The following is a 25,460-nucleotide window of genomic DNA, read 5'->3' as shown; positions in this document are numbered from 1 at the left end:
CCAGCTTCTGCGTGGCCCAGGTTTCTACCCACAACGAAATACAGGTGAGGCAGAAACATGGGCACTCAGCCCTCTGTTTCTCACCAGTCTGGGGTCCAGAGGGAAGGGCAGGAAGGAGTAGAGGTGAAGAGGGAGGGTATCAGGCAGTCATGTCTTTATCTTGGGTCATTTAAACATGTCTTTAACTGCAGTTTTCTTATCTGTAATATTGGAATAATAATAATATCTACCTCAGAGGGTTGTGGTGAGACTCAAATAGGACAGCGCATGTTGTAGTGCTGGGCAAAGAATCTGGCCCATGGTAAATGCTCAGTGAACATGAACTCTTACTATACTCTAAAAACCATCTTCCCAATGTAAGAACAAAGGAGTTTTAGGCTGGCAGAATGCAGTACTAGATGAGCTTTTGAATGCTTGAAACAACTGACTAGGATTGAATTTGAGTATTTTGACCTGTACAAACCTCTTGGTTATGTCTCCAAAATCAAATTGGCCTTTTATGGCTTTGATACCTCAGAGGCCCCACTCCCTGCATGGAGGGGGACAATGGGGGACTTTCTCCTGCCACGGACTTGCATTTGGCGGGGGGTGGGAGACCCCCTAGGATGAAGTAAGGTTTTGGCAGAAGAAAATAATCCTTTTAAAGTTCATAGTAAGGAAAGGGGAAACTGGATTGAATTTCCCCTAAGACCATTTCAAATTAAAATGCAGACTAGTGGAAGCTTGCAATGTCCTTTGGGCACAGAACTGGAACTCCTACGGTTCTCTCAATAATTTCTGTGGCTATCATATTGCCCTCTTCATCTCATCTTCATCCTCTCACCTTACCATGCTCCCAGCTTCCCCTCAATCACTAGCCTTGTGTGCTTGTGAATTATTGGCTCCAACACTCCAATCTGCTGCTGGCAGCAAGCTTAGTCAGCGCCCTATTTCCCCTTGCACTCTGTGTCTCTCTTGGAACCATTTTCTAGGATTGAAGCCCTGGGTCCACCATCTACTAGCTGCACAAACTTGGGGGAGGATTCACATACTCTTTCAAGTTCAGTTTTCTCCTCAGTAAAGTGGGGCTGTTGACAGCACCTCACTCATGGGGCTATTGCAAAGAATAAATGAGTTAGTGCAAGTGAATGGCTTAACACGGAGCCTAGAACTTAGTAAGCACTCAAGAGTTATTCATCATCACCATCACCATCACCAATTCCTGAGGTGCAGAAGTCTTACCAACAATCTTTCTCACGTGTCCACAGTGTAGTTATCTCCTGACTTGCTTTAAATGTGAACCCTTGAATTTACATCTTTAGGTCATGTAGTTGCCGAATTGATTTCCAGATGCCCGGGCCTCCAAAATGTCTACCTGTGCACCTCAGAATTTTCACGTCCATTTTGCATCTGAACACCCAGATGAAAAACTCAATGAGATGTTCAGATATTCAATATATCTAGTACCAACCACTTAGGTTGTCTTAAATATCTGGAGCACTGACTGAAATTTTTAATCTGCATTTGGATGTCCGGCATCAGAAGACACTGCCCTATCCTGGACAAGGCTGGGAAGAAACAAGACACTTGGATGTAATCAATTTGTCACAGCTTGTTGATATAGAAGACACTTCGATGAATCAAAACAATTTTAAAAGTTGCTTTTACCAAAAAAAATGGGTAAATCACCATATATCCCTGCAAGATGAAGGATGGGGTGAAGATTAGGAACGAGGTGAGGATAACTCTTGCACATATTACAATTTATAGGTCATGATTTTTGAAAAACTGAGGTATAATTTACTTTCAATGAAATTCACTCATTTAAAGTATACAAGTTCAGGAGTTTAGAAGCGTATACGCCATTACCACATGAAGATATAGAAAATATTTTCACCATTCCAGAAAGGTCCCTCGTGTCCCTTTGCAGTCAGTCCCCATCCACTACCCCCCGTCCCTTCCAACCATTGCTCTGCTTTCTATCACTATACTTCTCTGCCTTTTCTAGAATTCCACATGAATGACATCATCTGATGTGTCGACTTTATGTCTGGCTTTTTCCTCTTATCATAATTCTTTTGAGATTCAGCCATGTTGTTGCATGGACCAGTAGTTCATTCCTTTTTATTCTTGAGTGGTATTCCATCATACCACAATTTGTCTATCCATTCACCAGTTGAATGGTTTCCACTTCTTGGCTATCATGAATAATGCTGCTATGAACATTCGTGTAAAAGGTTTTGCACAAACCTGTGTGTTCATTTCATGTGAATAAATATGTAGGAGTGAGAATGCCAGGTTGTATGGTAAGTATATGTTTAACTGTTGATGAAACTGTCGGTCTGTTTTCCAAAGTGACTGAACCATTTCATACTCCCAACAACAAAGTATGAGAGTTCCAGCTCCCCATTCTCACTAATACTTTATACGGTTACTCTTCCTTATTTTAGCCATCCTAGTGGGTATGAGTGGTTTCTTGTTGTGATTTCAATTTACATTTCCCTAATGTGTGTGATGTTGAGCATCATTTCAGGCGCTCTTAGTCCATTTGCACACCTTCTTTGGTGAAGTGTCTACTGAATCTTTTGCCTGTTTATTTTTATCAGATGTTTGTCTTATTACATAGTAAGAGTTCTTTACATATTATTGATGTCCTTTAGCAGACTACGTTCTGCAGTTATTTTTCCCAATCTGTGACTTGTCTTTTCATTTTCTTAATGATGTCTTTCTAAGAGCAGAAATCTAAAATTTTGATGAAGTTCAATTTATCAGTTTTTTTAATGGTTTGAAGTTTTTGTGTTCTAAGAATCTGCTTACACCAAGGTTATATTTTCTTGAAGAATTTTATATTGTTTTAGCTCTTACAGCTAGGATTTATTTTGAGGTAATTATTTTATAGTGTAAGGTCAAGGTTGAGGTTCATTTATTTGCACACGGATATCCATTTTTTCCAGTACCATTGGCTGAAGACTATCCTTGAATTATGTTGACATACTTGATGACTTTTAAGAGCTGAAAGTTTTCTTTTTTTTTTTCAGTTATGCCAAAATGTCCCTTTCAAAAGGATGTGACAAACTTCTGTGTACCATTTTTAAAAATTAGAAAATTATTGGAAAGGCAAAGATACAAGCTTGATTATTACAAAATTGTTTACAATAGCAATAACTGGAAACAATCTAAATATATAGCAATAGGAAGCAAGTTAAATAAATTATGGTATACTCATGTAGTAGAATATTGCAGCCCCTAAGAATCTTAATGTTGATCTACATATACGAACAGGGAAAGATATTCACCATAAGCTTTAAGGGAACACACGTAGATCACAAATAGAATGTCTGATGTCCATTTTTATAAAAACAAAAACAACAATAAAAATTATAATCATTTACGTGTGTTGAGAAAAGAAGGATATAAAATAGTATAGAGTGTTTATTTTGGGGTGCTGGGATTCCAGATAATTGAATTTTATATTTCTCTTTCAAAGAATATGGTTTATGTTCAACATCAGGGAAAAACATTTCTTTACAAAAAAGAGCCATGGACTCTTAGCATCAGTATTTAAGGATTCCCTATATATGTGGCTTAACATATCACTATGATATTCTCACCTTAAATGCTCTTAGGTGGTGTGAACTTTCTGGAAAATCAGATTCCAGCAGAAATCTGGTTTGCTCAAGCTAGAGAGACCTACGAAAGGCTTACTGAAGAGAATGAGGCATTTGAAGCTTCATTTCCATTAAAATGCAAATTAGAATTAAAGTTTTCCATATGGTGATGCATCTTATTTCCAAACCCCCCCCATTAAATCTAAATTCTTTAATGATGTAATTCCTCACAATTATAAGTATATGTAATCTGCTCTGTTTTTCTATCGATAGCACAGATAGATGCATCTGATCACTCATGTGGCCATATGGTGTGATGAGACATGAATCTACTTTTAAAAGTTTTATTTTCCCAGAATATATTTTGCCTTCAGCTATATGCACATCATCACTCTGTTTTTTAGAGGGTGGCTCTCAGAACTGTGACTCAAGCCAGGACAGAGCTAGACTGGAATGTTCCATGAAGACAAGGATCTGCAGCCCCCAGCCCGGTGCCCGACCCTCAGCAGCCCCCAGAAAATGCCTGTGGAGAAAATGGATTGAGAAGAATGTGGCTGCATTTAAGAACCATGGTCATGTTCATACTTGGATGATCAAAAAGAAGATGTTTCAACTTCAGGGGTCCTGACTTACATCTTTTATGATGTGAAAATAATTAGAATCCTTAGCATTGTCTTATTTACCATATAACAACATGGTAAATATTTTCTGTTCCCAGAGAAATGTTAAGGTCAAGATATGATGGCTGGATTTGCAAAAGCGTGGATGGGCCTGGACAGTATTATGCTTAGTGAAATAAGTCATACAGAGAAAGACAAGTACTCTCTGTTATTACTTATATGGGGAATCTTAAAAATAAGACTAATGTATATAACAAAACAGAAACAGACTCACAGATATAGAGTACAAGCTAGTGGTTACCAGTGGGGAGAGAGGATGGGGGAGGGGCAAAAGTAGGGATATGGGGATATGGGATTAAGAAACACAAACTACTATATATAAAATAAATAAGCAATGAGGATATATTGTACAGCACAGGGAAATATAACCATTATTTTGCAATAACTTTAAATGGAGTATGAGCTATAAAAATATTGAATCAGTATGCTGTACACCTGAAATTAATATAATATTTTAAATCAATTATACTTCAATAAAACAAACAAACAAACAAACAAACAAAAAGATATGATGGCTGGGTGTTAATGACATCACAACCAGACCCTCTGCCTCCTACTGTCATTTTCTTTAAAAAAATTTTTTTGTTATTTGCCTCATCTCTAGAGCTTAGATATATTAGAGACTAGTGCTTCACTTTGACTAGTTGAACAAATGACCCAGTTTACTAGAGTGAAATCAGGAAGAGCAGCTCTTTTGTGAGCATGGTTGATTTAGGGTATCAAGGCCTGTTTGTCTTCATGACTTCGCTACCGACATTCTTCATTTGCTTATCAATCAACACTGTGGGAGAGATACATGCCAGTGCTGTGCTGGGCACCAGGGGGATGAACGGTGAATGAGAGCCATTTGTGTGGCTCTCGGTGGGTTCAATGTTGAGCAGGAGAGATGAGAGGACACACACGTGACCCAGGCCATCGTGATGAGTCAGGGGCTGAGCCAGTGCAAAGACTCGTCCCATAGAGAAGAAGGCAAGAAAGGCTTGGTGGTGTGGCATTCGAGCTGAAACTTAAAGAATGGAAAAAATAGAACAGTCTGAGGAATGGGGAGGCATTTTAGTTCAAGGAGTGGTCAAAAAGGGTGGAGCCCTTTTCCACGAGCAGCGAGTTTTCCTGTTTGACTAGAGCAAAGGGCTAAGGAAGGGTAAAGCAGGACACAAGAGTGATTGGTAAGCTGGAGGCAAATTATTGATGGGTTTTGGTGCCAGGCTGAGAAACATTCCCAGGCAGTGGGGAGCTGACGGAGGACTTCTTGCTGAAGACAGAGGCAAACAACCTGCACGTTAGAATGATTCATCTAACTGGTGTATTGGATGGATGGAAGTGGAGAAATGCTGTGGTGGGAGAGACCAATTAGGTGGGAGGCTACTGCAATAGACCAGATGAAAAACCACGTGGGTCTGAGCTACAAAAGGTGATGCCTAGGTTATGAGCTATTCAGAAATTTAAATCAGCAGGCCTTGGAGACTGATTCGGTGTGGTGATGGGGCAGAGGAAGAGTCACTGGTCCGCGGAAAGGGGTAAAACAGGCGGAGTGTGTTTTAGGAAAGATACAGCGATGAGAGCCTGGGGTGTGTATTAGTTCGCTAGGCTGCAAAATACCAGACTGGGTGGCTTAAGCAACAGAAATGTATTTCCTAATAGTTCTGGAGGCTAGAAGTCCAAGATCAAGGTGCTGGGTAGGTTGGGTTTCTCCTGAGACCTTTCTCTGTGGCTTGCAGGTGACTGCCTGCTCCCTGCATCCTCACGTGGTCTTGGCCCTGTGCGTGCATCCTTGGGATCTCTCTGTGTGTCCAAATTTCCTCACCTTATAAGGACACTGGTCAGATTGGATTAAGGCTCACCCTAACTGCCTCATTTAACTTAATCACCTCTTTAAAGGCCTTCTCTCCAAATACAGTCACATTCTGAGGTAGGGCTACAACATATGAATTTGGGGAGGGGGGACAGAAATAGCCTATAACAGGACATAGAATTTGACGTACCTGTGGACATCCCAGAGAAGGTCTAGTAGGTGGTTTGCAGCGTCAGTCGGAACTCACGGGAGAGGTCAGGGCTGGGCATGTAGAGATGAGTGGCACAAGTCAAATGCATGAGCTGAGGTCAGGGAAGAAGATGAAAAGAATAGCTCACTCTGGGGGTTGTGATGATAAAGATAATAAAATAGTAATAGCGTCCATGTATTGAAGTTTCTGTGTATTAGGACTAGGCTGAGCCTTTGGTACTCTGGGAACAATAACTCTAGGAAACAGTGATTATTATTTTTATTATTATTGTTATTGTTGTTATTTGCTTTCTTTAAAAGATTGTTTTGATGTGGCCCATTATTTTTCTTTTTTTAAATGAAAGCGTCTTTATTTATTTATTTATTTTTATTTTTGGCTGTGTTGGGTCTTCGTTTCTGTGCAAGGGCTTTCTCCAGTTGTGGCAAGCAGGGGCCACTCTTCATCGCGGTGCGCGGGCCTCTCACTGTCGCGGCCTCTCCCGTTGCGGAGCACAGGCTCCAGACGCGCAGGCTCAGTAACTGTGGCTCACGGGCCCAGTTTGCTCCGCGGCATGTGGGATCTTCCCAGACCAGGGCTCGAACCCGTGTCCCCTGCATTGGCAGGCAGATTCTCAACAACTGCGCCACCAGGGAAGCCCTGGCCCATTATTTTTTAAAGTCTTTATTGAATTTTTTACAATGTTGCTTCTGTTTTATGTTTTGTTGGCCGCGAGGCATGTGGGATCTTAGCTCCCCGACCAGGGATCGAACCTGTGCCCCCTGCATTGAAAGGCGAAGACTTAACCACTGGACCGCCAGGGAAGTCCCATCCTTTGCTTTTATTTTATAGAAAAGAAAGAAAAGAAAAACCTTTATTTTATTTTAAAGAAAGAAAAGGTTAAGTGATTTTCTAAGGTCGGGGTCTAAGTTCTGAGAGCTCACAAGTAGCAGAACCAGAATATAAAATTCAAGTGTGTCTGAATTTAAAGATTTGTGCCTTAGCACTGCGCTGCACTGTCTCCAGGAAAAGCAAGTAAAAGAGAAAGAGAAGGAAGGCGGGGGCAGAATCAATGTTTGGAGGTGGGGGGAAGGCAGAGGAGGAAGAGCAGAGCAGAGGAACAGTGGAAGGATGGTCAGAAGACAGAAAACCGGGCAGAAAAAGATGACAGATGGCATGTATTTGGTAGAGAATGGCAAGTGGGAAGAGGAGGTGGCAAGCCTCGTCATCACTGGAAGGAGCAGGAGGGAGAGAGCTCCGGTGGAACGGGAAGCGGAATCAAGGGGAATTTATTTTTAGAATGGGCTCAAAAGATTTAAAAATACTGGTAGGCAGAGAGGGGAGACCCAGCTTCCAAAGATAGGTAAGAGGAAGTCATCTAATGAGAAGTAGGGGTGGCAGGTGGAAGATGGCTTTAAAAAGGAACAGGGACTCTTCCTCTGAGACAAGAGGGAGTAATTAAGAATGGGTGATGACATGGGCAAACCAGGAGGTTGGCCGGCTTAGAACAGAGAAGGGTCGAATTCCAACAAGTAGTAGTGTCTGAAGAAAAGTTACCAGCAAGAAGGATGAGTTCCTGACGCACAAGTTATGTCAATCCAGAGATGGTCCATTTTTCTCAGTCTAAGGCTTGGGCTCGTCCTGAAACTGGGGCTAGGTGGAACCTGAGAGTGAACCCAAATGGTTTTAATTGAAGGAATTATTGGGCTGTCCAGGATCAATAAATATTTGTACACAGTGAGAAACATTCCCCATCTGCTAATATTTATGGAATGACCTCCATGTGCAAAGCATGATAAATTCTTGGGAGACTGATATGACAAAGGTTTCCCAACATGTCTTCACGGATAGATGAATCCCATCTTTAGCCCCTGACATGCGCAGGAGCCAAGGTAGAAGCTGGATGGGGAATGGCTGTATGCTGGTCCCTGGCCTTTTCAACATTGTCCTTAGAGATATTTATGATTTGTTTGACTTGGCCTGAGTAATAAGCAAATCATCCAGTAAAGGGGCTCACCCTCTAGCGATCTGGCTTGGCAACAGGAGAGCCAGTTAATTAGAAGGTAATTTTATAACACTGCTTTTAAGTTGTCCACGTGCTGTAGCAGAGGATTCAGGGCTTTTTGAAGCAAGGGGCATTGTCTGGGGAAAATGCAGGTGTGAGTGTATTTCACAGTGTGGGAGTGAGAAGGGCACAGAACTCAGTGGTCCTGTGAACCTCCCCCAGGTTCTCACGAGAGTGGTCCCTTGTGGTCGGTCGTTTTTGGATGCTTGCCCTGTGGGCAGTGAGAAAGTCTGGTTTCTTCCCAGGGAGTCTCCTGTTGGTGGGCGGTGAGCTCGGCTCCCATGTGTGGATCTAGCATGAAGTGGACGTTGAAATGGTGGAAAGCAGAGGGAGGTTTCTGCAGCCGCTGCAAAGCGGTGTAGACCACATCAAAACCAAAAGAGAGTCTGGCCAAGCTCGGCACCATATTCCCCAAGGGCTGCCAGTAGCTCACACCGGTGTGTGCCTCCTTGAGGGCATCTGACGTGGCTTCTTGGCTATTGAGAAACAAATTAGTGCTGTGGACCTTGGCTCATAGATTCCTGGGTCTGGGGTCCCAGCCTGGACCACGATTTACACAGGGAAGCCTTCACAGCCCAAACCCGAGCTTCCAGAGGCAGCAGACATATTCCTCTCACCTTCAGCGCCACACGTTTGGTATTTTAAAGTAGGAATTTGCTTGAAAACGGCAAATGATACAGCATGAATTTCAACAGGATTCAGCATGATCCCTCTGGGAGGCAGGGTGGGGAGTGCATGTGTCTCTGGGGAAGCAGGCTTCAGAATACGATCCTTCATGGCTGGTTACAGAATAAAGGCCACCTAGTTTAAAAATAAAGTTCTATTTCTTTTAAAGGAAAGACAATGGAAACATTAGACTAGAGGAGGCGTTCTGAGGCCATTTAGTCTCTCCCCAGGGAAAAAGAAGAAGAAACCCATTGCACACTCCTACTACCCTTCATTCCAGCCCAGCTCAGGGCTAGGCAGAGGAAGGGCTCTGTCGTGGGTTGCTGAAATCTCTTTGAAAAAATTTCTTTTCTTAGCAGGCCACTTCAGGCTATACCCCCAGACCTTGAGATAAATATATCTATTCTCAGTGCTGACCCTGGGAATGATTTGATGGAAAAATCTGAAAACCCTCTCAAATATGTTATTTCACCTGAGCTTTTAATAGGAGCTATATGGCTGACAATTCAAAATTGGGGTCCCCAATAAGTATTTGAAGGGCAGACATTGTGGATTGAGACAGGATGCCTGTGCCCTTGTCCCAAGCAGACAGGCAGGAAAAATGAGAACTTGTTGTTAAGTGGATGCATCATCATTGCTTCTGAGCAAAGAAGCTTTGTTCCAGCCAACACACAAATGCTGGTACACCTAGACATGCCTCGACTGAGAAATATTTAAGCTGTGAGTTAGCGATGCTATTCTAGTTTAAAATTGATTCAATTTGGTGAAGGGTTCTGCATTTGCCTACAATACTCTTTGCTGTCAATTTAATCTTCACATTAAAACTGAGTCTTCACAAATATCATACAATATCACTTACGTGTGGAATCTAAAATATGATACAAATGAACGTATTTACAAAACAGAGACAGACTCACAGGCATAGAAAATAAACTTATGGCTACCAAAGGGGAAAGTGGGGGAGGGATAAATTGGGAATTTGGGATTAACTTATACACACTACTATATATAAACTAGATAAACAGCTAGGTCCTATTGTATAGCACAGGGAACTATATTCAATATCTTGTAATAACCTATAATGGAAAAGAATCTGAGAAAGAATATATATATATATAGTAGAATATAATATATATATAGCATATATATATATGTATATATATAAAACTGAATCACTTTGCTGTATACCTGAACCCTTGTAAATCAACTATACTTCAAAAAAAAAAATAAATAAAGTTAACCAACAAGGACCTACTGTATAGTAGAGGGAACTATACTCAATATTTTGTAGTAAGCTGTAATGGAAGATAATCTGAAGAATATATATATGTGTATAAGTAAATCGCTGTGCTGTACACCTGAAACTAACACGATATTGTAAATCAACTAGACTCCAATTAAATATATATATATACATATATATATATTAAAGAACTTAAAAAAATAACTAAAAAAAAGTCTTTTTTTTTTTTCCCTGTGAGAGTGATTCTTTTTTTTTTTAATTTTATTTATTTATTTATTATTTTTGGCTGTGTTGGGTCTTCGTTTCTGTGCGAGGGTTTTCTCTAGTTGCGGCAAGCGGGGGCCACTCTTCATCGCGATGAAGGCCTCTCACTATCGCGGCCTCTCTTGCTGCGGAGCACAGGCTCCAGACGCGCAGGCTCAGTAGTTGTGGCTCACGGGCCTAGTTGCTCCGCGGCATGTGGGATCTTCCCAGACCAGGGCTCGAACCCATGTCCCCTGAATTGGCAGGCAGATTCTCAACCACTGTGCCACCAGGGAAGCCCCCCCAAAATGAGTCTTTACATTTAATTCCTTCGAGCTATTGCCAGGGTTGAAGAGCAGCACGAGAGTCTTAAGTAGGGCAGAGACTCCCTCTGTCTAGTTAGGGGAAAACTCTATTCAAATCCAGGGACACGAGGGCAGCAGACTCTGCTGCTTTTTATTCCTGTGGTCATCCCACAGTAATATGTGGTCCAGAATCTTACCGGTGTCCCTGCCCCAAGCTTGCTGTTGGAGAGATGACATTTGGAAAATGTCCCTTCCGTATGCACAACTCTCCAGTGGTTTCCCCTCACACACTTGGACTAAAATCCAGTCGTGACCGTGGTTCACAGGGCGCCCCCAGGGTTTGGCGGGCGGCCACCTCCCCGCTCCCTTTGCCATCCACTCCTACATGGCTTCTCTCCAGGCGTGCTGGCCAGCGGTCCCTTGTCTGTGCCAAGTACACGCCCCCTCTGGCTCTCCTCTCCACCTGGGGCGCTCTTCTCCAGGCATCAACACGTCTCAGCCCCTCACCCTCAGGTAGCCACTCGATTTTTACCTTCTTACTGTGCCTTTCCCTGACTGCCTTATCTCTCCAACTTCACCAAGCCTTTTCTTCTTCTTCAAGGCACTTACCACTAACATTATATTATCTGTTTGATGACTTGGTTTATCGTTTATCTTTCCCCGCTCGAATGTAAACTCTGTAAGGGCAGGGGATTTTTCTGTTCCCATCATTTAGAACAGTATGTGCTCAATCAATTTTTGGGGGAACAGTAAGTCAATACTTCATATCCTTGTTCATCTGTGGATGACAAAAGGCCTGAAAGAGGTCATCGTATAAAGACGGGTTGCCAGTGGCTGGTGTTATGTGACTAGAAATGTGTGTGGTGAGGAGAGGCACGGGAAAATGAGTTGAAATACTTTTTACTCTCCTCCTATGGGAGAAAATTCTGGAGAAACAGGACGGAGAACAATAGATATGTAATATGGTTGAGCTAAAAGTTCCTTAGGAAAAGCTTTCTGGACTTTTCATCAACAAAGGTCTCTTTTTAAATTTCCTTCCTGTATTTTGTCAGATCTTCCTACCAAAACCTTACACTTTTTCAACAACGATCCGTTGATTTTCTCTGTTTTATTAATTAAATACATATGTAATGTCCATTAGAACATCACATCAGAGTGAAAATAACCAGGGTCATTGTGTGACTCTGAGATAATTCCTTCTGGAAGCAAAGGCAGAACTTGTGCATCCTCAGCTCCAACAATTAGATACTCTCCACTGGACTCTCTGAAATTTTGAAAATAGCTCAAGGGCCCCCACTAGCCTCTAAAATACGGTGACTCGCCCAAGTTCACAGCAAGTTGTTGGCAATATTGTTAGACTGGAATCCTGCTGTTGTGACTCCCATATACTCTGGGTGCTCTTGCTCTGTTTATCTCCTACTCATGCATGAACAATTTCCCATGGAGTCAACTCACATGTTAGCTCTGCTCCAATTGTTTACTTAGAGGCCAAGAGTAACAGTAGCTACTATTCATTAAACATAAACTATGTCTGTGCTGAGTGGTTTTCCTAAATTTGCTATGACTCCAAATAACCTTTATAATAAGTATCATTACCCTCGTCTTACTAAAGAAAAAGGGTGGTGGAGGCTGAGTAACTTGCTCAAGAGCTCACAGCTAGTGGGGGCAGAATCAGGACTTGAACCAGGTTTTCCTGCTTCAGAGACCAGGTTCTTTGCTATACCTTTGTGTCACCACACCCTGTGCCAGGTTCTTACACGTGATTCATCCTTTGCGAGACTGTGCCCTGGAGAGGCAATCATTTAAAATTACTTCAATGATGGAACCCTTCTCCCAAGTAGATAGGTCACAAAAAGCACTGCCTCTTTAATTCACTGCTTTCTGAACCCCAGGGAGGACAGGAGACAATTGTAGGAAAACCGTCTGGGAAAATGGGTGGAGGTCCTTCAGAGCCGGATGACCTCTTCAACTCAGGTTATTTCTATAATCACCCAAGTCCCCTTAATTTTCCACAGCTTCTCTACCTCCTTCCTTAGTTCTTCCTCATCTTCTACACACACACACACACACACGCACACACACACAGACAGAGACACACACTAAATTATTTGAGTCACCGTGACCTGGGAGTCTTTCTAACTGAGAATCCCATTTCCTGGCTATTTTTAAAGACTGTATGATCCTTCATAAGAGATGGCCTCTCAGAGCATTGACAGATGGAGAACATCTCAAGCAGTGGTCACCAATGTTTAGAAGCTATAAAGGTCATGTCTATTGCCTAATGGATATTTGATTTCTGATAATGGACTTGTGACAAACACCTATCATTTGAATATTAATTACTATGATTTATACTGAATTCTCATTGGCTGCCTTAGAAGTTGATGTTCCAGAAAGTCCCTGCTGGGTGAAAGACATAGAATCATGTCTGGCATTGAGATGTTAAAAGGAAAACAGTACACTGTGTTCTTTTGGCGAGCTCCCATTTAACTGACAAATCTTTTGAGCTGGAGAAGCTTTGTTTAAGTAAGGAATATGGAATGATTTAATTCATGTGACAGTCTAAATATGATATTTCCAAGATGGGCTAGGAGAGAGATGTCTGACCTCTTTTCTCAAAAGAAGGGAAAAGTGTAGCTTGGTGGGAAAACCATGAACTTTACAAGTAGAAAGACCTGGATTTTTAATTCTAGTGTCACTGTTCATTATTATTATTGCTGTTGTAAGTAATAGTAATAATAACAAAAAGAGTCTAGTTTACTTTGCACATAGAGCCAGTATATTAGATGCTTGCCTGAATTATCTTATTTAATTACCACAACGATCCTCTGATGTTTTATCATGAGGTATTATTAGTCATTTCTATTTTACAAGTGAGAAGGTTGAGGCTTAGAGAATGAATCAGTCAGGGTCCTGGGAGGAAACAGAATTGAATGCAGATGGTTCCAATATGGAGCCTTTCCTAACAGAGGTGGGGCAGGGATAAGGGGCCCAACAAAGGATGTTGAGGCTCTGGAGACTGCAGCCTTGGAGATCTGTTACCACCCTTGGTGCTGAAGGGGCAAGAGGAGGAAACGGAGCGCTAGCCTGTGGAGGAGGGCCTGCCTGGTGGGAGCTGATGTCATGGTCGGGGGGATGCGGCAACAGCCAGAAATGTGTCATCAGATCAGGGAGGAAGTGGGAAGAACACCTCTCCTCTCTCTCTTCTCCTCTCTGATCTCTGGTCTATGCCTCTTGCTGACTAAACCCAATGGGAAGCCAGAGGGTAAGGGAGATTGATGGCACTGCAGATCCAGGGCACAGGCAGATTAGAGGATAAGGAGAATGCGTTGAGGGTTGAACACTCTGAAGAAACAGATCGGATCCCACCCAGAATTTAGTTTGGATATTGACACTGGTGATGCCATATATACACCAAAATGGTATGCAGAGGTTGAGCTCACATGAGGATTTCAGGGAGAGCCTGGCAGCTCCCAAGCAGGTCCAAAAACGGCTTTAGAGAGCAGAGAAAGGAGACTGGCTTGGTAATTTTATGGAGGTTAGGGAGTGGGACCAGAGTGAGGGTTTAAACTTGCATGCATGGTTTAAACTTCTGGCTAGCACCAAAGGAGAGAGCGCCCGGGCTATCTAATTAGCTTGCCCAGATGAGAGGCAGAAGGAGAAGAGGGAGGGGTGAGTCTTAAGAGCTCAGATTCTTTATTACAAGATTTCAAATGGAGATGAGCCAGCAGAGAGAGAGTTCAGTGTTTTGCTCTAAGTCACTTAACTATTAAGTGATGGACTGAGTTTTCAACCCAAGTCAGGCTTTTGCCCAAACTCATGCTTTTTAAAAAAAAAATTTATTGAAGTATAGTTGATTTACAATATTGTGTTCATTTCTTCTGTACAGCAAAGGGACTCAGTTATACATACCTATATGTGTGTGTGTATATATAATTTTTTGTATTCTTTTCCATTATGGTTTGTCACAGAAAATTGAATAGAGTTCCCTGTGCTATACAGGAGGACCTTGTTGTTTATCCATGCTATATATAATAGTTTGCCTCTGCTAATCCCAAACTCCCATTCAAACTCATGCTTTTAATTACCACATTCACTGGCTTTGTGACCTTGAATGAATTACTCAATCTCTTTGGATTAAAACCTCAGTCTTCTCATCCATAAAATGGAAGTTGTATCTCTGTGCCTGGTACTTCGCAGGTGTTGTATTAATGGTGGTTATAATCATTACCCTTTTTTTTTTCTGTTGAGGCTGTTATTGCTGGTGCTATTTCTGTCCCCCATCTTGTCTGACGCCCTCAGGGCTTCTGGATACCCTGGTGTTGTTCTAGGGTGTCTTTGTAAAAAGTCTGGCATAGACTTTACTTCCATTTTCCCAAGGAGTGTATCCTTGGACACGGTACTATTACCACTTTCTCGAGATAAGGTTGAGAAGACTCATCTTGCCAAGTGAATCAGCAGACAACCTTAATATCTGTCTTCAGCTTCAGAAAGGAAGCTGCAAGGCTTTCCGTCAAGCAGATACCACAGCCATGTGATCCAAGAGGTCGGAGGTGAGAAAGGCCTCTCCCACTCTCTCCTTAGTTATCAGCTTTGGAATATCGTCTCTTTAAGGTGTTAGGTAAGAAGAGGTGTGAGATGGGTATTATTACCCTTAGTGATTCTTTAATGTCACGTGGTTCCAGAATCTTCTGTTTCTCTAATACTACTCAAGCTTGCCCACTCCATGGGCTAAGAGGTGTTTTGCACATAGTCTGTCCTTAATTCATCTTTGTTGAATTCAAACCATCACATTAAAGACTGATTTTTGAACCAACGGGGCACCAACTAAGCTACCAATGGTTTATGAGTTTTTCTTTTAAAAATGAAGCCAAAAAGATTAATTATAAAAATAAGGGCTGTTGCAGAGCGAATTTTGCTAGTAGCCATCTTTTCACTTGTGGGGACTGAAGTCACTTCTGAAAAATTCCAGGGCCCCAGACAGCACGTGTGTGAACAATTGATCCATCAGGTGATGACACCAACTCACAGCCTGGGACTGAGTAGGTCCTGAGCCCGCAAATGCCAATTCTTTCAGCCAAGGGGAGGAAGATGTGAAGCAAAGATACCACTCAAAAAGCTGTGATAGGAACTTCCCTGGGAATTTCAAAAATCATTATTGGAAAAAGAATCCTGGCATATGTCCTTCAGCCAGCATTCCTGTTGGGGATGAGAACAGATACTACCGTGGCTAAAGAAAAAGCATAGGTGCTGGTCTGCATATTGACTGTCATTGCCTTCATTACTTTTTAATTAAAAAAAAATGCATAAACCTTTAAAAAAAATGAAAGAAAAAGCATAACATGAGTCTTTTTCTTCCTGCTTTTTAAACCAGAAAACACCACCTACTGCAGGCCGACACAGGACAGGTGGCATCCATTCAAATTGGAAATGAGGTACCGACATAATAGACAGTGGGATCCACCGTGGCCGGCCTCGAGGGAGTGGCCCCGGGTCAGGGGGCTCATTGTTTCTCTCTTTTAATGAGGAGACTCTATAAAATGTCCAACTCCCGATGCCACTTTGATTCCCTCAAGTTTATTAATTGTTCTTTTGTGTGCTCCCCTTTGCACAATTTGCTTTTGATGAACCCCGAGTGTTCATCATGATTGGACAGGGCTGCCTCTCACAGAGACCTTGGGCTTTCTGTGAAGCGACATGGGAAGACTTGGTTCTGGGTGGGAAGTTCCCAAAGAGCCTGGGTCACCTCCTTGACACAGGCCCTCAGCATGTAGGAACCCTCAGAGTCGGGGAGAGGAGAGTGAGAGTTCACAGGTGAAGACAGCTGGAGAATCTTCTACCATCTCCAGACCGGAAAAGGCAGGATTGTGTGGATGGGTTAGTGGGAGTGGCGGAGGCGGCTTTCTTTCCCTCTGTCTGTGTCCACTCTTCCTTCCTCTCTCCCACCACAGCATGACACCCACAGCAGCCATTTGCTTCATGCAAGGTGGGGTGGGGAGACTTGGGGGCTGGGGAACAAGATCCATGTTTCAGGTGTCCCTCCTTTTCACACCATTTCTCGTCTTTATATGCATACTCCTCAACAACAGTAAAACCCAAACTTAATGGCGCCCTGGGCTCAGAGAAGGAGGGAAGCTCTGAGTCAAAGCACACCTCCCAACAGTGTGGTCCATTTTCTAGCTGGATAAGTGGGAATGTTGGTAGTTTCCCCGCAATTTCTGTGCATGTAACCAAAGCAGGGTGCGGTAGATTTCAGTCATCATGAAAGAGCTGGTTTTGGAACTATCTGGGAACAGGGAGTGTCTTTCTATTTTTCAGAGCCCCTCAAGTTAAGCCACAAGGACCTCATGATAGGCAGTGTGGCCCCAGGGAAGAAGAGGGGGAGCTGATAGGTACCAGGGGGCCCAAAGTTTTCACATCTTTGGATGTAGTAGTTGCAACCCTAGGCATCTATCCTAACGAGGAAATATTCAGAAATGCAGACAAAGCTTTATGTGTAAAAATATTGATTGCAGTAGTGTTTTTCTAGCTGAGAAAATAATTAGTCCAAGAGCTGGCAAATAATTTTGTAAGAGAGAAAACTGCCTTGGGTTAGGGTCACAACTTCTGGGGGTAGCTGTGGTTATGAAGATGAGTGAGGATCTCTAGTGATGAATGGGAGCTGGACAAAGAGATAATGAAACTTCTCTGCCTATGATGTTTCTGGGAATCTGAGGGTTAGGAAGAGCTGACGATAGAATAGAGAGAGAATGAACAGAGTATCTGGAAGTGGGGGGGAGCAGAGGAGCTGTATAGAAATGTCTTGGCTTATGGGTGAGTTGAAGGAGTGGGTAGTCTGCAGGCATCTATCTGTTTGAGTTTATTGAATGAGGGAAAGGAGGCGAGCTGGATAAGGGAGACAGAATGGTACCCCCTGGTCCCTGGGCAGAGCTCTAAGGCCTAAGCAGAGAGGTTATTTTCACCGAGGGACTCTAGGCCCTCACTGCTCAAAGCCAGGTGCTGGGAACAACATCAGCATCACCTGGGAGCGTTTAGACCCAAGACCCGCCCAAGACCTCGTGAGTGGAGATCTGCATCTTAACAAGATCCGGGTGATTTGTGTGCACACTGAAGTTTGGGGAGTGCCGCTCTGGAAGACCCAGCACATCCAAGCACATCTCGGAGAGCAGGAACAAGCAGCATCTCCCCACATCTGCCTAGAGCACTGCCCTGAGTTGGAACACAGGGTATAAAATGGAACCAAGAGGGCCCTGGGATTCTCAAGGAAGGAGGAGTGGCAGTTAGAGCATAATCTTCAAGCGATTTTTTTTTTTCAGGTGGTGGAAACCAATGAAAAGGACTGAGAGAGAAAAGTATGCCAGGATTGTTTGAGAACAAACATGAGATATACTGGGAGGTCTCAAAACTAATGCAGGTTTGGAGAAAGGGGGGATCTTGTGTTACATGCAAGCCCTCTTTGGGTTAGAACTGTCAACAGGACCACTTCATAGCCATAAGCTGGAAAGGCCTTGGGAAGACTCAGTGGCATGTGTAGCTGGTAGGATCTTCACTAGAAGCAAAGTATATAATCAAGGGCATAGTATACAGTCAATAACGTTGTTTTTAAAAATACACTTAGGAAAAAAGATCAGAAGGAAATGGACTCAGTTTATCTCTGTGTGATTTCAGATTTTACTTTTCTACATTTTCGTACTCTGCAAATTTTCTGCAGGGATGGTAGGTAACTATAAGTAGAAAAATGCAGCAAGATGGAAATCATGCCTACCTTCTTCACAGTCTCCCGTACTTTCCAAAGTTTCTCTGTGAGCTGGTAGTACACTTGTAATCAGGAGGGAGACAAGAAGAAGCAGGGGATGTGGAATCAGAAGACCCGTGTCCTTCCCAGCTGTGCCATCCACAGTTACACAACCTCATTCAACTTCTCCTCCCTCCTATGTACAGTGTGATGCTGTCGCCCACCCTAGGGGCTGGGAAGATACTGGATGTGGCGGACATGGTGAACTGTTCATGCTACACAAGTGGAAGAGCTGAGGTGGCCTCACAGGGCCAAGCAGAGTCCTTCCTCGGAGCTCGTCCAGCTCTTCCAATTCCTCCAGCTCCTCCCCTTGGCCCACCGGGGCGGTGGGCAGTGGAGAGTGTCTGCCTCAGGCTCACTCCAGGGGAAGTCTCCAGCCTCTGAAAGGGACTTTCCTCTCTACAAAAGGGAGGCTATGCCGGCCCAAAGTGCTTCTTCCCCTTTGGCCAATTTGACAGAGAGAATTTCTGAACTTTTCTTAACAGAAGGCCACCTACCCTCTGTCAGGCAAGAGCAACATCTCTCATTAATGCCACTAGGACCCAGCCACACTGTTTTCTATTGAGTCCTCATCTCCCAGCATGACAGTGGCATCCTTGAGACAAGTTGTTGGAGTTTCTATATGGAGAATGATAACCCCAGTTTCAGGCAACAACAACAAAAAAACCCAAAAAGGATATATATGTCTGAGATCTGGAGTAGGTCGCTGAAATTAGGGTAGGTATGACTAACAAGTAAATCGAATAGTCTATAAGGCCAATTCGACATAAATGGGAGAACCTTCTTTTTACACAGACTGAAACGTTCTGCTGGAGATCTTCATACATGAAGCTTCTTGGTCCTGCAAGCCCAGTGGTGCCTAAGTCATGGGGATGGCTGAGGCCAAGAGCCTTTTTGACTTACAGACTGGGGTGCTGTGATTCCGAACAATCAGTAGGCTGATGAGAGAGCCCTCGAGTCCCTTGCTTCTCTTAGTACAGATGTGATGTGGAAACCTGGAGGGCGCTGGCTTAGATGGAACTTTGCAGGTAGGTCCCTCAATGTCTGGTGACATGGCGACAACGCAAGCAACTCTCTGAGCTCAAAGTCCCAGTGACCCCACTTTCAAATTTTGCAAAACAAAAGTGAGAGAGAGAGAGAGACTCTAGGGCAGGATCAGATCTTCCAGTTTTAGGAAAATTTCGCATTTTGCAGATATGGAATGTCAGGCCTTCTGTTTTGAGCTAGGTCTATAAGCCCAGCTCTCTGACTTATTTCCTAATGGCCTTGACCCTCGTCAAATACAAGCCAGGGTATTGGTTGACTTCTTTGCCCTTGTTTGTGTCTTTGGTTTTGACAGACAGTAGTTTGTTATGGTGGCAACAAGTACTGGCTGGGCCAGCTGTCCCTGGGGTCTGGCCAGGCGGCTTTCTTCCCTACTCTGCCTCTGTAGCTGTTTCATGGGGCTCAGCTGGGCAGAGACTCAGAGAGGCAGCTGGGGAGGAGGGACCTGCTGGATGGTGGGAAAGAGACCAGAGACCCTTACTGGCACACAGACAGCCTATAACTCCCTGCCCATCAAGGCAAGGAGGGCAAGCCAGCCTTTCCTTCCTTCCCCATGTCCTTGCCCGTCAGGTTGCATGCTGCCCTATCACCACTGATTTTTCCTTTCCAGGATGTATTTTCACTAGTTTGCACCTAGTAAAAAAGAAACTAGGTTTGTGGTCAGGGGGACACAGTGTATTTTGCCGTGGACCGGGCTTGAAGGCTAAACTCTGGCCTTCTGCAACTTGGGGAGAAAATTCTGATGCACAAGAAAAGATCACATAAAAAATATTACTAGCGGGCTTCCCTGGTGGCGCAGTGGTTGAGAGTCTGCCTGCCAATGCAGGGCACACGGGTTCGAGCCCTGGTCTGGGAAGATCCCACATGCCGCGGAGCAACTAGGCCCGTGAGCCACAATTGCTGAGCCTGCGCGTCTGGAGCCTGTGCTCCCCAACAAGAGAGGCCGCGACGGTGAAAGGCCCTCGCACAGAAACGAAGACCTAACACAGCCATAAATAAAATAAATAAATAATTAAAAAAAAATATTACTAGCTATATTTTTAGTGACTCTCATTATTTTCCAGGCATTGATATGGGTGCTTTATATGTAAATTTTTGAGAATCTAATGTAGCGGGATATGCAAATATGACTACATTATTTATTTCTGCTGCTTGGAAGAAGTAAGCTCTTCATTCCTGGGGGAAGGGAGGCCACTATTGCTCTTCTGAAGGCTGATCCTTCTTTCCCTGAGGAAAGATAAACCAGCTCTTTGATGGGCTGTTGGCTTCATAAATCATCCAGCACTTCTCCCCTAGAGCCACTAAACCTCCTCGTGAAACCAAAGAGTAGGAAGATTTGCTTTTTTCTTTTTAAGGGTTGGGAAACAAAGGCTTAAGGCAGAGGAGAGTGGAGTTCTCCAGAAGTCAGGATAAGGAAAGAGGGGTGGTTGGTGCATTCTGATGGTGGTAAAACCTGAGCCCATATGCACCCAGCACTCTAGAAGGTGCTGGAGCTTGGAAGGAGATGGCTCAGGGCTGCATGTGGGCGCTGGAATTCAAAAGCAATGAATCTCCCAAGGCCAGCTAGGCACGAAGGTGGTGCGGCCACCAGCAGGGCCATCTGCCTTTGACAAGGCTGTGTGAATGTGGCAAGATGCATCTTCAGAGGTCATCTCAGCAGACTGGTAACCTGAGACCTCTCCCCCATCAGATTTCCTTGACTGGGTTCCTGGATTACCAGGTCAAGGGGTCAGGAGCCATAAAAACATGACAGATATTAGACTGGTCATGACATTGGTGAGTGGAGTGTGGGACCCAGATTTGACATGATTTAGAAAAAAGTAAAACAACCACCACGATGGTCCAAAACAGGCAAAACTAAACTCTACATTTTGGAATCAATACGTATGTGGTAAAATTATAGAGAAAAACAAAGGGATGATTATGAGGAAATTCATATGTGGGGAGGAAGGGTAATGTGATGGGGAGTAGGCTTCTAAGTAGGATTGCAAGACAGAATACAGGACACCCAGTTACATTTCAATTTCAGATAAACAATAAAAAATATTGTAGTGAAAGTATTTCCCAAATATTGCATGGGACAGACTTATAGTTTAAAAAATCATTCATTTCTTTATCTGAAATTCAATTCTTGTATTTTTATTTGGTAAATCGGGCCACTCCATATCTAAGGTACTAGTGATCTATTTCTTGACCATGACTATTCTATTTTTTGACTGTGAAATGTTCATCTGTTTTATATGTTCTTGTGTATGTTCTTTTTCATAATAAATTTTTGTTTCAGTGTTCTCACTCCTGAAATACTGTGGAACAATTTGCACCAATTACAGAACCACCGTCTTATTTATCCGGTCCCTTCCTCCCCGTCTCCTCTCCAACAAATGTTATAAGAAATGTACCCATATCCAATTACAGATGAGGCAACTGAGGCTCAAAAGTTAAATAACTTGTCCAAAGTCACATAGCTTGTGAGTGGTAGAATCAAGTTTGAACCTGAGTCCGTCAGACCCCAAAGTCTGTACAATGCCTGTGTTATGCAACAAAAAGCAACATAGATCAAAATCTCCTGGGGCTCACAGGAAACTTGCAAGGGATTCCCAAGTCATTCTGACAGTGAGGTAATGAGTAAGAAGTTTCCAAAGGAGAATAGAAGGAATCATCAGACACCAACACTGAGATGTCATAGCTGTTGGAATTCTCTGACAAGGATGTTAAAGCAGCCATCATAACAGTGCTGTGACAAACAATTATGAACATACTTGAAATAGTGAAAAAATAGAAAATATCAGAAAAAAAGAAGATACAAAGAAGAACCAAGTGAAAATTTTAGAATCCAAAAATACAATAACAAAATTAAAAGCTTAATGGGGCTCAACAGCAGAATGGAGAGGACAAAGAAAGGGATCCATGAACTTAAAGAAAAAACAATAGAAATTACCCGATCTGAGCAGCAGAGAAAAGAGAGACTAAAAAAGAAAAAATGAACAGAAACTTTCAGGGACCTGTGGGATTTTAACAAAGGATCTGACATTCATGTCATCAGAATCTCAGAGAGGAGAAGGGGGAGGGGGCTGAAAAAGTACTCAAAGAAATTATGGCTGAAAACTTCCCAAATTTGGTAAAAATGGGAAATACACAGATTCAAGAAGCTGAGAGAATTTCAAATAGGATAGATCAAAAGAAATCCACACCAAGACACATTATAATCAAACATCAGAAAACTAAAGACAAAAACAAAGAATCTTGAAAGTAGTGGGAGAGAAATGCCACTTTTCCAAAGAGGAAAAACAGTTTCAAAGACAGTGGAGCCCTCATCAGAAACCATGGAGGTCAGAATAAAGTAGCACATTTTTTAAGAGCGGAAAGAAAATAACTGTCTGAGTTCTATATCCTGTGAAGCTAACCTTCAGGAAGGGCAATCAAGACATTCTTAGATAAAGGAAAACTAAGAGAAATTATCACCAGCAGACCTACCCTAAAAGAATGGCTATCAGAAGTTCTTGAGACAGAAAGGAAATGATAAAAGAAGGAATCTTGGAACATCTGGAGGGAAAAAGAACAATAGAGAGAGTGAAAAATATGAGTAAATGCAATAGACTTTCCTTTTCTTCTTAAGTTTTCTAAATTGTATTTGTTGGTCCAAGCAAAAAGCATAACATTGTCTGATGTGGATTTCAATGCTTGTAGAGGAAATAGTTGAGAAGATTGCATTATAAATAGTGGCTGGGGGTAAAGACGACAAAGGGACGTAAAGGGATATAAGATTTCTACACTTCACTCAAACTGATAAAATGTTGGCTCCAGTAGATCCTCGTGGTGATCTATATCTTGATTGTGATGCTGGTTACAGAAATCTATGCGTGTGATAAAATGGAATAGAGCTATATACAACCATTGTTCCGATGTCAGTTTCCTGGTTTTAATATTATGTTATAGTTAAGCAAGATATAACCATTGGGGGAATTAGGTGAAGGGTACATGGGAACTCTGTCATATCGCTGCAATTTCCTATAAATCTGTAATTGTTTCAAAATAAAAAGTTGAGAGAGAGAGAGAGAGAGCGCAGAGGGCTATGATTTTCAATACTTGGGCTTTTCCGGTGTAGTTTGACTTCAGGATGTGTAGGAAAACCCCAAGAGGTTATAAGATGTCTGAGTTATGTTCTGGCTGAATAGAGACGCCACTGGTTGAACTGAGGCGTCTGCGGGTCAGCCTGCAACAAGATGATTTTGTGTCTGAAACACATGCTGGTTTCCTGTGCCTTTCAAGGGAATCAATATATTGACTTTCATTTACCCGGCCATATGTGGTCAGGACATGGTTTATCTAGCCATGTCTCCTCTCCCTGTGCATCAAAAGACACTGCATTGAGGAAGCCAATTGAGAGGTCCAAAACCCAGTTTTCCTAGGGAAGAACAGGTTGCAAAATAGAATGTTTCCCTATTCGGAATTTCCTTCTCCTCCTTCTGGCCTTGACCTTTTGTGTGCACGGTCTGGTCTATCCTGATAATGTACATACTATGGACACCCAGAACTTCTGTAAGTACTCTCAGCTCTACCTCCAAACTCTCCTTGAAAACTTCCCACACTTTTCTTTATCTATTGCCATTTTCCTTGTCCAGGTCACCCTCACAACCCATGTGGATTACTTCAATATTTTCTTCTTGGTCTCTTTCCTCTGTCTTGCACCCTTAGAATGTGTTCTCCATACATCAGTCCGAGTGATGTTCTAACAATGTACGGCAGATCACGTCACACCCTTGCTCAGCACCTCTGATAGCTCCCCTTGCATTTGGAATAAAATTCGCACTCGTTACCAGGGCCTGCAGGATCCTGCGTGACCTGGTCCCTGCCTATTTCTCTAACCTCGTCTCAGTGATTCACTTGGTCTTAGGGACAGTGGCTGCCTTTTTGTTGCTTCCCCAGCCAAGCTGTTTCCCACCAGAAGCTTCACTCCACTCCTTGGAACAGGCCTCTTGCTGCTCTTTGTGCAGCTCATTCTTGCTTATTCTTGTGTTATAGTTGCAATGCCCCTTTGACCTTCTTTGACCCCCGTCTCAAGCAGCTCCCATGTCATTGACTCCCCATTACATCAGCCTGTTAATTTTCTCCATAGCATTTATGATACTTTCTAATGATCCTAGTTGCTTTCTTGGTTATTGTCTGCCATTCTGATAAAAATAAACCTCCATGAGGGCAAGAACTTAGCATTCCTATTCACTGTGGTAGCCTCAACTCAATAAATATTTGTTGACCTCGTACACTGTTGTGGGAATATAATTTGGTGCAGTCACTATGGAGAACAGTATGGAGGTTCCTTAAGAAACTGAAACTAGAGTTACCATGTGATCCTGCAATCCCACTACTGGGCATACATCTGGAGAAAACTATAATTTGAAAAGATACATGCAAGGTTCATAGCAGCACTATTCACAATGTTCATAGCAGCACTATTCACAATAGCCGAGACATGGAAGCAACCTAGATGTCCACTGACAGATGAATAGATAAAGATAAAGAAGATGTGAGATCTATCTATCTATATCTATATCTATATGTAGATAGATATAGATATAGATAGAAATGTACACACACACAATGGAATATTACTCAGCCATAAAAAAGAATGAAATAATGCCATTTGCAGCAACATGGAACAAAGTAGAGATTAGATAAGTGAAGTAAGTCAGAAAGAGAAAGACAAATACCATATGATATCACTTATATGTGGAATCTAAAAAAAGGATACAAATGAACTTATTTACAAAACAGAAATGGACTCACAGACATAGAAAATAATCCTATGGTTACCAAAGCGGAAGGGGAGTGGGAAGGATAAATTAGGAGTTTGGG

This window comes from Eschrichtius robustus, chromosome 2 (assembly GCF_028021215.1).
Source record: "Eschrichtius robustus isolate mEscRob2 chromosome 2, mEscRob2.pri, whole genome shotgun sequence".
Taxonomy (NCBI): Eukaryota; Metazoa; Chordata; class Mammalia; order Artiodactyla; family Eschrichtiidae; genus Eschrichtius; species Eschrichtius robustus.
Note: the sequence above shows the minus strand (reverse complement) of the source record.